Source organism: Orcinus orca, chromosome 2, assembly GCF_937001465.1.
Source record: "Orcinus orca chromosome 2, mOrcOrc1.1, whole genome shotgun sequence".
Lineage (NCBI taxonomy): Eukaryota > Metazoa > Chordata > Mammalia > Artiodactyla > Delphinidae > Orcinus > Orcinus orca.
In genome coordinates, this window is record NC_064560.1 from 111,308,539 (window position 1) to 111,323,970 (window position 15,432).

Genomic DNA, 15,432 nt, shown 5'->3' on the forward strand with positions numbered 1-15,432 from the left:
TACAGACTCCATGGTGGCTTCACAGAGGTCTGGTATTAGTCCAATCCTCCTGGTTAGCATCACTCTTTCTTTATGATATTTGTGGGACTTAAAGATGAACCAGACAGACAAGAACTTTAAACTCTGTTATTGCCCTTCCTTGACACTTCCAACAAGTTAATTGTCTGTTTGCCTTCCTGTAATTACTTTAATTACATGCCATTACTGACCATTAATAAATGCAAGTGTGTTTGAGTTTTCACAAATCTCACTTTTCTTACTCTCTGCAGAACTGCATCAAAGCTTTCACATGTGGTCAAAATAGAAAGTGAGGCAACTAAGCACATTCACATTTAACCTTTGGGGCTAAAGTGAAAAATAAAGAATAATTCATGAATGGGCTAATTGTTTTTACCCCGCTTCTGACACTGGCCAGCTTTCTTTCTATAGCGGGTACGTATATATGCAGTGTGCTCATTTATAAGACAGCAAAAGTTAAAAGGGGTTGAGAAATAAAAGCTGCCTAATTGCTGCTATTATCTCAACTCAAGGAGAGAACTGCTGGGTGATATAATGAGGATCGAAAAACCACTGAAGATTTTATTGATGGAACACTTTTGCTCTAACTTCAAGCCACAGAAAATGAAGGTCATAATTTCAGTTTTATGAGCACCTGATTGGGCATTTACATCGAAAGGGCTGAACTAAGAGGAGACTAAGACAATATTCTCTCTCCCACAGTTTACTAGATTACATCACAGTATCTAGTACAAAAACAGTTTCTCTAGTTTTATCTTTTGGTCAGCTTCACCAATGAAGCCAACTGCAAGCTTGAGAAAAATGAAATGTATAGAGAACAGTTAGTTAGATGCTCCTCGCTGCATCATTCCATCCACACACAAAAATCATTAGTAAAAATACTGAATTCTGTGACTGTTTACATACTTCCAGCATAATTCGCTTGCTTATTAAAGCATTAAATAGACTAAATTTTTTCATAATGATAGCAATATGCTCTTCTCCAAATATAAAATGATGATGTTAATCCCTAATTACTGTAATTTGTGATTTGAGTGTTTTTCTCATGGTGAAAATGGGTTATGCTAGGTCATTCGTGATCTTTCTCTGCTGTAGACTAATGGCAACACTTGAGAGGAGGCTGGCCAGGGCTGAGCCTGTGGTCTCTCTGTAGCTATGGAAAAGCAATTTAAATGAGTTATCCATCCAGGTGAACTCAAAAAGGTGGCGTCATTAGCGCCCAGGTGTTCCTTACTGGATACTCTACCCAGGTTATTAGGACTGATAACATAATTTACATGCTGCTTCCTGCAGCAGTTCATGTAGTATTTGAAAACATGCATCTTTTTGCAGAAATAAAAACCCAAACACTATAATTAATTCCAAAAAATGATATATTTTCCTGAAATTTGGGGCATATATAGTTTGTGAATCTAGTCAGTAAATTTTGGTTAAATGAATTAGGGAGAATAAAATATATTCCACTTTATGAAACGTCAGTTTTCTCATTCATCTACATTGTTCCCACACCATGAGCCTTTAATCATACAATATGATCTTTCTACAAGACTGCTTAGTAGTACTATCTCCTCCTTCTTTGAGTGCCAACAACTTTTTGGATGAAAGATAGATTCGTACCTAAAGAAATCATCTGCCCAAGGCCTCTTGGTAAAGGAGGGAAGTGAGAGTGTGCTAAGAAAATAAATCGACTGGAGTTAGGAAAAAAATCTGAGAAATGGAGCAGGAGTTGTCTTAGGATGGGGTAAATGGGATGAGTTCATGGACAAAAAATTAAACAACTGACTGAATTAGGTCAGACAGTTTGCTTGAGCACGTTAGCTCTAGTCTATGTCCACACTTCCTCCATCCCTGTTCCCAGAGTTTGTTTCTAAAATGACTTCAGGTTTGGGGGATTTTTTTGTTTTGTTTTGTTTTGTTTGTTTAGTTTTTGGGGGAGACAGGAGCATGGGAAAGGTTGTAGATAGGGTAATAGATAGGTGGAAGAAACAGTACCTAACTCAAACTGTTTCTAAGCTCCATCATTGATTTACGTTTAATTGAACTTGAAAATAATGTGTATTGGACTTCCCTGGTGGCAAAGTGGTTAAGACTCTGCCTGCCAATGCAGGGAACACAGGTTCGAGACCTGGTCTGGTAAGATCCCACATGCTGCGGAGCAGCTAAGCCTGTGAGCCACAACTACTGAAGCCTGCGTGCCTAGAGCTGCCCTCTGCAACAAGAGAAGCCACTGCAACGAGAAGCCCACACACGGTAATGAAGAGTAGCCCCTGCTCGCAACTAGAGAAAGCCCACGCGCAGCAACAAAGACCCAATGGAGTCCCCCCAAAAATAAAATAAAAAATTAAAATTAAAAAAAATAAAATAATGTGTATCAAATTCTCAGATTCTTCACATACATAAAATGAGTATAATAATTAAGTCCATCTCCTTTCATCAAATAAAAGCTTATATTTAAAGGTTGTAAACATCATTTAGAATTCTCCATAAATGGAATGAGATAAAGCCTCTCCCAACCTGATTTTAATAACTTTTATAGTTCATTTCTCTACCAATTCCTCTGTGAAATCTATGTTTAAACTAATCACCAGTCTTGAGAGTAGAGCTAAATGAATGAATGAATAAAGTGTCAAGATCTCAAAAGTAGAACCTTCTTCTATCTGCCTTTGCTTAGAATGCCCTACCTATCTCCTCTGCTTGGAACATGCCCAGGTCTCCCTTCATGACCTAGGATAAATGTCACCTCTTCTGTGGTACAGGTCTTCCCCCCAACAATTCTCTTTGTTCTACCATACTCTGCACAAACTCTCACTAGACCACTAGAGCCCCACCATTTAGTAGCATCACTGTGAACAACTTGAGGGAAGTGCTCACTACTGGCTTGGTACTTGTATTAGTCAGGACAAGCTCCATTATGCAAGTCACAAACTGACCCCCAAATCTCAGTGACTTCAAATGACAAAATCCTATTTCTTGCTCATCTTTTATGTCCAATGTGGGGTCAGTAGAGACTCTATCCACATAGTCACTCAGGGATCCTAGTTGATGGACACTCCATCATCCTGTAGCTATATCATCTAGAACACGTGTCCCCTTGATTGCCATAAAATCATACCATAAAATCATGAAAAACTGTATATGTGCTTTCATTTCCTCAGTCTGGAAGTGACACACTCATCACTTCCACTCATGGTCACAGCACCCTGACTAATTGCAAAAGGATCAAGAAATATAGGGGAACAAAGGGAATATTTGCTGAGCATTACTGTCTTTCCCTCAATACTCTATTAAAGTAAAGAAAAATGTCCACACTCCCCAAAGCAATCTACAGATTAAATGCTATTCCTATCAAAATCCCAATGGCACTTTTTACATAAATAAGAAAAAACAATCCTAAAATTCATTTAGAACCACAAAAGACCCAGAATAGCCAAAGCAATTTTAATAGAAAGAATAAAGCTGGAGGTATCACGTCCTGATTTCAAAATATATTGCAAAGCTTTAGTAATTAAAACAGTATGGTACTTGTATAAATACAGATATAAAGATTCAACGGAACAGAACAGAGTTCAGAAAGAAACCACAAATATGTGGTCGACTGATTTTTGACAAGGGAAACAAGAAAACACAACGGGGAAAGAAAAGTCTCATCAATAAATTGTGTTGGAAAAACTGGATATCTGCATACAAAAGAATGAAATTGGACCCTTATATTACACCATACTTAAAAATAAACTCAAAATGGATTAAAGACTTAAAGGTATGACCCGAAACTATAAAACTCTTAGAACAAACATAGGAAAAAAGCTTCATGGCACTGGTCTTGGCATTGATTTTTTGGATATGACCAGAAGCATAGGCAACAAAAGCAAAAATAAACAAACATAAACTACATCAAACTGAGAAACTTCTATGCAGCAAATGTAACAATCAACAGAGTGAAAAGTCACCTTATAGAACAGGAAAAAAATAATTGCAAGCCATATATCTGACAAAGGATTAATTTCCAAAATACATAAGGAACTCCTACAACTCAATAGCAAACAAAAAAACAAAACAAACAAACAAGCAAAAAATCACCCGATTAGAAAATGGGCAAAGGATTTGCATAGACATTTCTCCAAAGAAGACATACAAATGGCCAACTGATATATGGAAAGGTGCTCAAGATTACTAATCATCAGGGAAATGCACATCAAAAACACAATGAGCTATCACTTCACACCTGTTGGAATGGCTGTTGTCAAAAATAAATAAACAAACAAATAAATAAATAACAGGTGTTGGTGAGGTTTTGGAGAAATTGGAACCCTTGTTCACTTTTGGTGGGAATGTAAAATGGAGCAGCTGTTGTGAAAAACATTATGGAGTTTCCTCAAAAAATTAAAAATAGAACTATGATATGACCCAGCAATCCCACATCTAGGTATACAACCAAAAGAATTGAACTCAAGATCGCAAAAAGATTATTTCACTCCCTTGTTCACTGAAGCATTATTTACAATAGCCAAGATGTGGGAGCAACCTAAATGTTCATCAACAGATGAATGGGTATAGAGAATGTGGTATATTCACACACTGGAATATTATTCAGCCCTTAAAAAGAAAGAAATCTTACCATTTGTAATACTGTGGATGGACCTGGAAGAGAGTATGCTAAGTGGAATAAGCCAGTAACAGAATGACAGATACTGCATGATTCCACTTACATGAGGTAGTTATCATAGTCAAATTTATAGAAGAAGAAAATAGAATGGTGGCTGCCAGGGGATGGGGGGAGGAAACAGGCAATTGTTCAATGGGTATAAATTTATAGTCATACAAGGTGAATAAGTTCTACAGAGCTGCTGTACGACATAGTGGCTATTGCTAACAATACAGTATTGCACACTTAAAAATTTAAGAGGGTAGATTTCTTGTTAAGTGTTCTTACCACGAAACAAAAACAGAAAATAAAAAAACAAAGTGACACAAGATAACTTTTGGACGTGACAGATATTTTTATTACTTTGGTTGTGGTGATAGTGTCACAGGTGCTTGAATATGTCCCAAATTATCAAACTGTATACATTAAAAATGTGCAGTTTTTTGCCTATCAGTTGTATTTCAATAAAGCTGTAAATATTAAGCACTAGGGAAACAAAAATGATTAAGACTTAGTGCCTTCTTGCTTGTAGCACTTTGGCATAGATACTGAATGGTTTTAATAAAGTCAGTACCTACTAGAGTAATGTTGCATAAATGAGCATTTCATTGAGGTCACACAGTCCCTTTGAGAAGAATCATATTTTAAGATGACTCTTTGGAGTCATGTAACAGTTGCTGCAAAAATATACTCAAAAGTTTAAGACTTAATGCCATGACCCTTTGATACATGCAATTAAGTTAGGGATGCTTAGAAATAAAAGTGTTTGTAATTTATGTTTATGGTAATTTCATGGGAAAATAGAAAAGATCCCCAATGTATTGAGCAAATATTCCACAACTAATTAGGCCATTTACTCCTCAATCTACTTCTCTAAACTGAAAGGAGAGAGGCTTCTGGCTAAGAGATTCTGACCCCGGTGGCGACAGGGAGGGTCTGCCTTCCTCTAGGCTCAGTTGTAAGCCTGTCTCAGGCAGCCCTCAGACTTCTTCCGGACTCAGTTCACTCCACAAGCCCACAAACAAGGCAACAAGCTGACAGGAACTAAGCCAGGATTCTTGGCCTTCTATTCCCCCTCATGTGCCAAAGGGAAAGGAGGCCACCTTCCAATATCCAGCCAGCTAGGAATTAAGCCTCCTCCTCCCCTCTTCCTTTACCCTCGCCAGACAGCCTGTGGACAGCCTTCTCAGGCTTCCGGCTCTCCTAGCCAACTGGGAAAGGAACGGCCTTTCCAGACCCTGTGAGCTCGCCAATAAACCCTTTTTCTCTACTCAAGAGCCAGAACTGGGAGATTACAAAGCCACTGTCACAGAATGGTCACTAATAGGGGTTTTAAGAGACCAAGGGAAGGAAAGAATTTCTGGGTCAAAGAAAAAGAAAGACAGTGGTGAGTTTCTAGCAGTGCAGTCATGGTTTTCTATAGTTTGCTGATAAGCAGAGGAAACCTTTTCCTTCCAAGGGACCCCAGGCAGGCTGGAAGATGTATTTCTGAAATCTGTTCAAAGCCACATTTCATTAGTTTTATTTTATGAGAAGCTTTCTTTTTGTGCATTAACCCCAATTCTCTAACGCGTGAGAATTTTTGATACTTTATGAAGAGACATAAATGTTGGTACCAGATCTCTGTTTCAGAGGTAGACTTCCTGGGGGCTTGGTGAGAAAGCAGCTAGAGACACCCGTTCTTGCAGATTGCATTCCTGTGTGCCAACAGACTCAAGCATGACTACTGAACTGAACCTGTGGTGCAGATCTCCTCCAAGGTTAGCCTTAGTGTTTCCTGGCCCAGGAACTTCCCCAGCCCAGCCATAGACCTCTCTCAAGTGGTGCTGATTCTCTAACTTGGCCTGATATTATCAGGGATCCACTGGGCTCTACAAATCACAAATCTTCTCCAGAGCCGGTTTTAGATTGGCACCAAAGCTACCTTTGAGGCAGCCAAGGAGGAAGGCCTAGTGAGTAGCAGGTACTGCAGGGCTGTGTGGCCGGTGTGAGACCACCATACCTTTCTATGGAGGACTGACTGTCTGGCTCCTCTTCTAACCATTTTCCAGGCCACCAACAGTATTAGCAAAATATTTTTTTCTCAAGCTGACCCTAAAGAAGAGGTACTGCCTGAATCTGTACTTCCTAGGAAGTTCCCATGATTCTTATGGGAACAGAGCACTGTCTAACTCCATTTACTTAGAGTTTCTAATGTAGGTCCTAGACAAGGCAAAAATGTACTCTTAAGCTCTTCCTCCAGAAAAATGGCTTTCTCAGCCCTCTATGTCTACATAACTATTAGCCACCAGGCAAGTAGCTCTTGACAGAACAAAAGCACATTCAACCCTAAAAGTGAATGACCTTCTAACTTAGACTGCAGAAACCAGTTCCAATCATCAAATCAACATTTTCCAGCATCAACAATTTAAAATCCATTCTCCGCCCAGCACTCCTTTGTATATATATGTCTCATTTAATCTTCAATACAACTTTATTATATTGATGTTACTCATACTTTTCAGATGAGGAAGATGAAGCTCAGGGGGAAATCAAGTAACAAGATCAGTGTCACACAGACTATAAAGGATGCAGGCAAGATTTGACTGCAGGTGTCTTTGGCCACAAAGCTCCTTTTCTTCTACTACATCTAGGCATTCACATTCCTCCAATACCGTCCTGGAGCCATTTTGGATGGAGTGGGATTGCATGATTGGGAAGCAGGTAACACTCTATTCAAGCATTCTCATTACCTCTTCCAAACTTACTTTACCTGCTTTGCATATTGGGTTTTTATAAAAGATTTTCTTTGAAGATAAGAAAAGTTGGACCACAGAAAAATACACCATCTGTCCTCCTATTTCAGGCTTTCTGCTTAGAAAAAAATAACAGCTAGAAGAGCAATATATGATTACTGAGGTAACTTCTAAGGATAAGATTTCTGAGAGATCCTGTGGCACATTTATCAATTACCATGTTAACTTACTAGACAATCAGATGATACCGCATACTCCCTTGTGGCCCAAATTTTGTCCCATAGACAAAAACTGTAATTAAGGGCCCCAACCTGGCCCCCAAACCAAGTAATCTGGGCTGCTCTCTACTGCCATCTCATGGTAAGCCAGCCTTTTTCTGAGAATTAACCTTTCCATTGGAACAGGGCCTCATGGACAAAGCAGACATAAAAATTAGGAAAGGTCCTGTCCACAAGAGCAGCAGTCTTTATTACAGATTGCGTAGGACATGAAGGTTGGAAATAACTAGAGAATGACTGAATGGGTTGTAGTTTAAGCAAGGAGTATATCAGCACTGATTCAAGAAATAAGAAAAAGTTACTTAGAAGAAAAGGGAATCCTGAATATTCTGAGTCCCATCTTTTTTTCATGGGAGTGGGAACTTCAAAAATACTAGAATCTTGGAGACCCATTTATAGGGATTAACAGACTTAAAACTGTACCAAGAGTCAACAGTGGTTTCAACACCATCACTATTAACAGTCTATCAGTGTCTCCCAGGGTCTGTACAGATGTTCACAGTTACCATGATTCTCACTTAAGTCACCCTATAACACTGTCACTGTTTGAATAGAACAGCTTACTGCCCTAATCCTGCTCCCTCAAATATTCAGGAGGCAAAATGGTCACATTTCCCAGTCAATTAACAGTCTTTCTTTGGTACTTGATCGCTTCTTCTTGTGTCACTTGGTCATAATCAGGAGTACTTCCCTCTGTATACACCACACAACTTGCCCTGCTCCGTCAACTGCCTGTCCGACATGGCTGTTACAGTATATACATTTGGTTGTGAAAAGAAAATACCTGACATTGATTTAAATTTGGAAACACTCCTGTAAGGCATGTTTGGTGTATGGCATGCAGCAAACTGACCTAGATTATTATTCAAATGGTATGCTCTGAAGCAGTGCCTCTATTATTTATCTTTATTCTCCTCCTTTTGTGTCTTTCTAAATTGGCAATGCAGGTTTAAAAAATCATGGTAAAACTTGAATTTTGATCTATACTAAATCAAGAATCCAATCTGAAGAGCTAACCCAACCTGACAACTTAGCACTAGTCCAGTGCTAGTACTGAAGCACAAATCCATATTAGATGATAGATATTTCCTTAAGAAGAATAAATCTTCCAAGTTCAAACTTAAATCAAATAGCACTATACACATGTGGAAGAGACATAATTGCAAAAGACCCATGTCTTACCGTTAGGAGTCTTGGTCTTCCTCAGGATTCCAGGTTGTCAATGTGTGGCCAAGAGATCCAAGGCTCTGCATTCTATAGGAAATAGGAAAAAAAAGAAAAGAAAAACAGACATTAAAATAGCTAAAAATGCAGTGAAAATGCATTGCCTGAAGTTTACTAAACGAAGAGAAAATAAATTGGAGTTAGGTTTATAATCCCAGTTTATCTAAGCAATTCAAGGCCTTCAACCAAAAAGATTTCTCCATACAGAACTAATATGTGAGCCAACAGCCTTGTACAGGGCCTTAGAAAGCATGCCATGTGGTTACTATAGGTAATAAGACCGTGTTAAGTAGAATAAGGACACGGATGAAATAACACCAAGGCACATATGACAATATTAATTCTTTTTCAATTAATTCTGCTGAGTTCAAGGAAAGAGTCTTATTTTGATTAAAGTATGTCTCTCATTTCGCTAATCTCTCTTTTAACTAACATAGGTCTTGGCAGACCACAAGATTCAGCTAGTATTTATTAATCATGCTTGTTTGTATTGTATTTATATTTTTCACAAGCCATAGGAGTTTTCATTTACCTACTTGTGGTAGAGATAAAGTGTTTCCTTTTAAGGTGGTTATAAGTTTAAGTGTGAGTCAATTTAAAAAAAAACTTAAGAAAATAATAGTACTTCTGATATACCGATATGGCAAAAATCACGAAGGTAATAAGTAGGCGACTACATTTGTGTACTATCTGTATAAATAAGAGAGGTAAGCATACATGGGAGATCGGAAGCTACATTAAGACAGAGTCAAGTATTTCTTTGTTAACCTTATCTCCAATATATAGCACAGTACAAAGCATATAGTAGATACTTGATAAATGTTTTTAAAATAAATGAACAAATAGACAAATAGCTTTTGGAGAATCTGGAATATGTTTAGATATCTGAGCTGCTGATGGACATGGAACAGGGCTTGTCTATTAGTATCGTATTTCTAATATCTAGTACGGGTACTTGATCTAACAATACTCCGTGAACCCTTGTTGAATGCATAATTGAACAGGCTTAAGTGTCTCAAGAAAATTCTTCAGAAAGAAAAAAACAGTGAACACCATTTTGATGTCCCACTCCCCTCCCCCGCAAAAACAAACAAACAAACAAAAACAACCTTAGAGCAATAGTTCCAAAAGTTCCTGGGTTTAGATGATGGCATTCCAAAGTTCAGGCAGTAAGGGGTGCACTGCTATAAAGAATTTAAAAGCAGTAATACATCCACCTAAAAGCATATCTGGCTTTTATCATCACCGTCCACTGATAGTCCTCAACCACATCAGTGATAAGATACCCCTCCTCACCAGGCAGATCGCTCCCATCGTCCCCCACTTGGTATACCACTGGCTTCAGAAAAGATAGGCTATTTACCTAAACTAAGTAAGAAATTATGCTAAGGAATCTGGCACTGACAGATTTTCTGTATCCAGAGACCTCAGGAGTTCAAGGGTCAATGGGAAGAGAAATCTAGGGAAAGTTTTCTATAGAGAAAATTCCAAGGGATCCTGGACAGGGTGGAGTCGAAGGACTTTGTCTTAGGAATCATCCTGAATGGTTTCCCAGTGTGTTGTGAAGGTAAGTGAATATAGCCCAGAGGCAGGACTACTTCTGGTTTGAGTATTACCAGTTGGGGACAATTTCATTTGTGCCATTCAAACCTGGACATCGGATATTGGCAATTGATCTGTGCTTTCTTGAGTGCTGTAGAAGATAACCAAAGAAGAGTATTGCTTTAATATCTGGACAGCCTATCAACAGTGATAATATAAACTAAGGGGCTGTGATCAGCAGATGGTCTTATGGAAGGTCTTGAAACAGATGCTCTTGATACCTCTCTCTTTGCTCTGAAATGGCTTTCCATAATGCAGCTCACTTCATATCTAGTGTTACCTCTTTCAGGATTATCACCTTAGCTGACTGTGGGCCTTGCTGACTTGTCCTCCTTCTCAGATCCCAGCATTCATTCCCTTAAACTAAGGGTATGAGTCAGATGATTCTTGCTCGCTTCTCGTTGCCTGCCTCCTAGCTGAGCTAGTGCTCAGGGTTTAAGCCATGTGTCTCTAGACCATTTTATTCCCTGTTCAGTCACAATGGATGAAGCAGTCTCAATTTCTGCTAATGCTGTTAATTCAAGCCAAATCTGCTATCATGAGAGAACTCCAATGATAGAAATCACTGTCAGCTGCACCTGATTTTCAACAACGAAGAAACACAGATATTAATATATATATGTATATATATATATACACACACACACACACAAATACGTACGTGTGTCGGTATACATATATAACTGTATATAGTATCACATATTATTTAAATTAAAGGATGTTGAAATTGCTGATTGCCTTGATTGTATTCTATTTCCAACAAGAAGGCAGTGAGATATAATGCAGCAAGTGACAAACAGTGGCACAAGCCTGTTATTTACATAACATGTATACAGGTCTATGCTTCACCAAGCACTGTTACGTAAATTGCCTCATCTGAACTTCAAAACAACCCTGTTGATTTATTATTTCCCATACGACAGATGAGAGAAAACGAAGGCACACAGAAACAGAGAAACTTTTTGCAGATCACGTCGCTAATAGAGGATGGGGTTCAAATTTGTCTTCTTTCTACTTGCTGCTCTAGCAGGCACATCTACTAAATGGCATCAATTCTGCTGGGTTAGGTCCTACAGAAACCCATGATGGTAAAGAACTATATCAATTTTCCCTTAGCACCCTGTTAGAGAAAGCATAGAGACAATACCCTCAGACCAAGCAAAAAGCCATGATATGTAAAAGGAATGTGATAACGTACAGCAACAATCCCACCCATTTCCTACAAATCTAGATTGACTCTTACAAGTTTATCCCTAATTAAACAGCCTTCTACATTCCTCCACCCCTTCCTTTACTTCTAAATCTACCATTTAGCTAACTTTTTCAAGTTATTTTTTCCTACAAATTTGCTGGCCTTCTTGCATTGCCAGCTTCAAACGTTTAATGAGAACACACTGGTCATAAGGCCTTGAGTCAACTCACCTTCTCGAGGTTGTATTTTCTAGCAAGCATTAGCATAAATACCAGCATGTTTACATCATAATTACTTTAATTCCCTTGGTCCCAACAGACCTGGAGTACTGTCAATCCACAATGATTTCAGGGGTAAGGGATGATTACTGGTCCATGAAACATAAATTACAATAAATGCTTGGAAACTTGGCACACCGCTTCTAAAAGGATCTCAACTTTGTATCAGGAGGACACAGGGCTTTCTCACTGATGTGAGCAAATCACGATTTTCTAGGTCTTCAGGTTTTCATTTATAAAACAAGGATCAAAATTCTCATCTTTACATTTTCTCCATGAAAATTAAAAATATGAACATTTTGGTATCTGAAAAGTATGTCAAAAGAAAGCATGTCAGAAAAGTATGTGTCTCCCTGGAGAAAACCACTAAGTAAATATTACTATAAAATTGGCAAGACCCTTTCCTTTCTCTTTTCATAAGAGTTTAGCACCACTAGCAATGGTGCAAAGCAAGTGTCTAAGAAGTAAGAATTTTAAATGGCATGTGGACAATTATTTACACACACATGAATGTACAGAGATCTGTATTTAGGGGCTTATTATTAATAACCAGACAATTAACAGTGGTAGAGGCTAACGTTAAAGGCCCAGTTTAAGTGATTACAGCTTTATGAGGGATATTTCCATTTTTTTATACAATAAAGATCCATATATCATTAGTCAAAGCATAGTTATTGATTATTTAACATGTGCAAAGCACTGGGGAAATAGGACTGAAGAAGTTCTTGTGTTTATTGAGCACATACCATATTCTACGTGCTGTGCAGGAGCATTTGCTTGTGTATTTGTGAGTAGTGAGGGCTGGGGGGTAGGGATGAAAAAGAAGTATGGGAGAGAGGAACGGAGAATTCTAGCTCGAGTCTCAGTTCTGTTCATCACTGGGATTCACACATATCTTGTGGAATTATTTTTCTATTTGCACAAGGGACTTAGGAACTTCTTAAGGGAGTGCAAATTCTGACAAAACCACTTGGTCCATGACAAGACCTCATTTATCAGTGAGATACGGCAATCCATGGGACTGTCACTTTGTGTTCTGACCTAACTGTGCATATGGACCCATGTCTATGGCACTTGTCTATTAAAGAGATATTTAAATTAAATGTGGGAGAGACAGAAGAGAGAGCTTCCATTTTGGCAAGGGTGCAGGTGGTTTGTACATATGGAGGACTGCAAAGTATCCAGTATAACTTTGGCATCTTGAGAGTCTACCATGGCGGCATACCAGTAGCCCCTCAAACCAATAATCTCAGAAAAGTGTAAAGCAGACCTGGCCGTGCAATATACTGCAGGCAGATCTGGGGGTATCAGGAAGCTTGGCCCTTGGCATGAACCTGGGCATTGGTAGCAGTGGTTTGATATGAAGCAGAGAACACAGGTATATCACCAAAGGCACCTGAAGCAGGATGGGGTGGGAGGTGGAATGTCTAATGTCATACAATACTGAATGCATACCTTAATGAGTACATATGAGACACCTCTAGGGACACCATGCTACAGGGACTGAATTTATTAGAATAGCAGTGAGTGGTCTACCTGCATTAATACTTTTTAGTAGTTATTATTTATATGACTCTGGAAAACATGTTTTACACGAAAAGTATATTTAACAGCAATGACAATGAAAGCCCATTGTCCTCATCTTACTGATAAAGAATTCTAACCCTCCAAAATGAAATCTCTTATTAGGGTCACTATATAGGTTGAATGGTGGCCCTTAAGAAGATACGACCGTGTCTTAACCCCTGGAGTCTCTGAATATTGCCTTATATAGCAACAGATGTGATAAAGTTTAGGATCTTGAGAGGAGGAGTTTATTCTGGATTATCTAGGTGGCTGTTAAATGCAATCACATGTACCCTTATAAGAGAGAGGCGGAGGGAGTTTTGGAACAGACACACAGAGAAGAAGACACACAGGAGAGAAGGAGGCAATGTGACCACAGAGGTGAAGACTGGAGTGATGCAGTCACAAGCCTGGAGCCACCAGAAGCCAGAAGAGGCAAGGAACAGATTGTCCCTAAAACCTCCAGAGGAGTCAGGCTTTGCTGACACCTTGATTTCAGACTTCCAGCTTCCACAACTGTGTGTGAGAGAATACATTTCTGTTTTAAGCCACCCAGTCTGTGAGAATTTGTTAACAACCGCTACAGGACTAAATACATAGTCACACAATTAACTAGCAAGAGGAAGCGAGATGTTTCGGATCTAAGTTTGTCTGACTTTAAAATCTGTCTCTTTGGGCCCCACTGGGATGCCTCCCTTATGCCATCAACATATGCTGTGGCCATACGGTTCTTGGGCCTTTCAAGATACTTACTTACCATCTACTTTAGTCAAAACCACTCTATCTGGAAATCACTAAAAATTGCTGTATATGTTACGATTTAAACAAAATGTATATGCAGTAAAGGCTGCAGCAGTTGAGACGAGAGAACTTGTTATGGGCAGAGATTATCAGGAAAAACTGTATGAAGGAGAAGGTTTTGAATTATAAGGAAAAGGACGCACATAATTGCATAATTGTGAAGGACCAGGTAGAACATTGTGGGGTCTCTGAAGAACAGCCTGAGCAGTATTTCAAGGGGAAAATTACAAGCCCCATTCACAGTACACTGTGTAAGCCAGCTCGCAATTGAAAGTCTTGTGCTTAAATGAAAAACTAATTAGATTTACATCCTGGTTGTTTCTGTTATTTCTATAGTGGATTGTTACTATCCTTTCTGGAATCTGAGGTATTCTTATTTACTTACTGAAGATCCTTCTCTTAAAAAAATAATCCTTCCCACATCCAAGGTCATTATTGAATTGGTTTTTATATCTACATCTCTTTATGGTCAGGCATTTTCTTTCTGTCCATGTGCCTCTTTCAATGCCATCTGTTTTGCTAAGGGATTTAGTAAATTACAAGACAGACCAGCAAAATACAGATCATAAATGCTGGGTTCCTGAAAAACAAGTTTTAGCTTTACTTCAGCCCTTCACCCCCTCCACCAATGGTGAATTAAGTCATCTTCATGGGAGATAAAATTACTTATATTCCTGCCTAACCTTAATAACCAGAAAAGGCCTTTTATCTATTAATTGTAAATGAGCAATCACAATTTGCTATGGCTCACAGAAACAGAAAAAAACAGTAACAGCAAGCCACCACAACTAATGTGTTTTTCATTTTCTCTGTGAACCTAAACAACTTGGTAGTCTTAACTCTAGTTCATTACTGCCAATGATTTAAACTCTATGGCAGAGAAGCAAGAAATATGTTTATGTCCAGGGTAGTAACAGCGTCACTAAGATCAATACTCACAGGTACTGCAGGAAACAGGTTCAGTTTTTGCAAAAACACCTATATGCTTCCCACCTGAGAAGAACAAGGCTGAGATGGGGCGTTTGGGGTGTGGCTTTCAGCCTCTAGAGCTATTGGTCAGGCAACATACAGTAGCACTTTCTTGCTACATAAGGCA

The 15,432-nt window shown here is 38.8% G+C and overlaps 1 protein-coding gene across 2 annotated transcripts in view; it reads right to left on the reverse strand.

Annotated features, from left to right (window-relative positions):
• The window catches only part of SEMA6D (semaphorin 6D), a 578,684-nt gene that overhangs the window by 319,241 nt on the left and 244,011 nt on the right, over window positions 1-15,432 (reverse strand). Inside the window, exon 3 of one of the 2 annotated variants that reach the window (XM_049706054.1) lies at window positions 8,856-8,927. The gene's annotated coding sequence lies outside the window, so the exon portion shown is untranslated. Of the gene's footprint in view, window positions 1-8,855; window positions 9,041-15,432 lie in introns of those variants that run through there. The other variant, XM_049706056.1, reaches the window with a different exon arrangement.